Raw genomic sequence first — 2,500 nt, 5'->3', positions numbered from 1 at the left:
TCAATAATTCAATTTGATTTTACGCCTGTGATTACGAAGCAAAGAGTATTTTACGTAACGAAGTATTCGATGTACATTTTAATATTCAGTATATATTGAAACATCTTAAAGGTAATACCTTTTTTATTACTTAGAATAATAGTTAAAACTTTTAAAAGAATCAATTGTTGGTTTTCGTTATAAAATTAATATTTTTATTATTTCATTTGATGTACATTATTCTACTATTCGTTTTTGATAATGCATATTTAGTAAATCCCAATAAACATAATTAACCGTGTGATAGATATTCCGAACAAAAATAACTTTTTCGTTTCATACACAGCGAAGCTTCACCCACCCATTCGTCCTAAATATCAAATAGCTCTCCGTAATATAGGAGATCCTTCATCATTATCCAGCCCACGAAAGAAACCAGATGAAAGGAGGAATATCTGTAGTTGAAAAGGAAAATTACTCCACTGGATATTTTGACAATGAATAGCGGTTTTAGGCTTGTAAATTCTAAGCAGATCTTAGTTCAGTTCAAACTGAATAGTAATTACAACTTAATTATAATTATGAATTTATTCAACCTAAATAATTGAAATAATCACAGAGACATCAAACTTTATATTAGTTGTAATGAAAAAAAAAATATATCAATATTATTCTAAACAGAATGATTGGTGAAAAAGGGGAGAGATGAACAAGCAGGATTCATAAAAGTAGAAGTTGTACTGACTAAATTTTCATTTCAAGAGACGTGTTACAAAAATGCGTAGAATATAGCAATCCACATTTGATGGCATATGTGGACTATTAAAAAGCCTTTGATAGTGTGCACTGGCAATCTTATTGGAGAGTCCTGCGTTATTATGAAGATCTTCTTAAATGTGTAAATTTCTTAAAGTCTGGTCATGACCATAGTAAGTGCAAAGTTAATGTTAATGGAATCCTATCAAAGGAATATCCAGTGAACAAAGAAGTACTCCAAGGGAATGTGTAGTCAACTATGATGTTTATCCTCCCCAAGGATGTTTTAATCAAAAGATTAGTTGACGATGGTGGAGAATTATTGGGCTAGATAGGTATCAGGATATTTGTGGACCTTGAGTATGCTGATAACGATGTCCTTATCAAAACACAATAGGACTTACAAAGCATGCTTGTCAGATAGCATGAAATATTACACAAGGTTAAGCCCCATATAAATAGAAGAAAGACAGAGATGATTAGAAAGGAATATACAATTGATGAGGAAATATCATTGGAAGGAGAAAGGATTAATTAGTATTTACGAAGTATGATCTCTAATGCAGGGTCTCTGGAATATAGATTTAATGAAAGATTGAAACAATCAAAACACAAAGTGTCTATGCTAAGTAACATTCAGAAAACATATCGTCCTAAATTCAGGCTATAAATCAGTCCAGGGAGATCGGTGTTATACTAGAGACATCAGCCGTGATATGACAATAAAAAGATATCCAAAAAATTTATTTTAGCCTTTAAAACCCTTAAAAGAATATTGGGAGTAAAATGGCCGGACATGATTAGAAAAGTAACTGTATGAGAGATTACCTAAGTGCCATTTGTGGATGAGATCATGGTTTGGGGTAGATAGAGATGGTTTGGCCCAGCTCTTCGCACTCTCCGAGAGAGAATAAATTAACCAATTTTACCTTGGCTCCACAAGAAATATGAACAGTTGGGAGACCGAGGCCTACATGGCTGGGGACTAGTAAGCGCGAAGTAGAAAATGGGTGGAGAATTATTGATATAACAGCTCATAATAAAGACAACTGGCAAAATCTAACTGGTCCCATATATATATACACATAAACATACACACACACAACACACACACACACACACATATATATATATATATATATATATATATATATATATATATATATATATATATATATATATATATGTTTGTGTCTGTATGTTTGTGTTTGTGTGTGTATGTAAAAATAGTTCTGTGAGGAAAGACAACGTTGGATGGAACACTTTATTGATGTTTTGAATAGGACATGATAATAATAGTAATAATAATAATAATAATAATAATAATAATAATAATAATAATAATAATAATAATAATAATAATAATTCCTTTATTCCAAAAAAACAATGGGGATTCTGTTACATGAAGAATGTATTCGCATAAAAATTTTCTTATATAGTAATGGCCTATGAAAATACATTTAGGATGGCATTTTACTACGATCTAAAATCCATAAGTTATATAATATTACGTCTCCAATAAAACTATTTAAAACTCTACGTTAAAAGAAATACAAATTTACGTACAAATCACGTATATTAAGTAACTTAGGATATTTCTAAGACAAGTCTAAAACACGTGATATATAAAAATTTTAGAACTTTTTAGTGTCTAAAAAAGTAAAATTTCATTTACATACGGTCAATAATTAATATACACATACTGTAGATATATACACACGAAGATATACATACATTTTGTCTGACCATACAGTGACAATAAATA

This window comes from Palaemon carinicauda, chromosome 23, assembly GCF_036898095.1.
Source record: "Palaemon carinicauda isolate YSFRI2023 chromosome 23, ASM3689809v2, whole genome shotgun sequence".
Taxonomy (NCBI): Eukaryota; Metazoa; Arthropoda; class Malacostraca; order Decapoda; family Palaemonidae; genus Palaemon; species Palaemon carinicauda.
Note: the sequence above shows the minus strand (reverse complement) of the source record.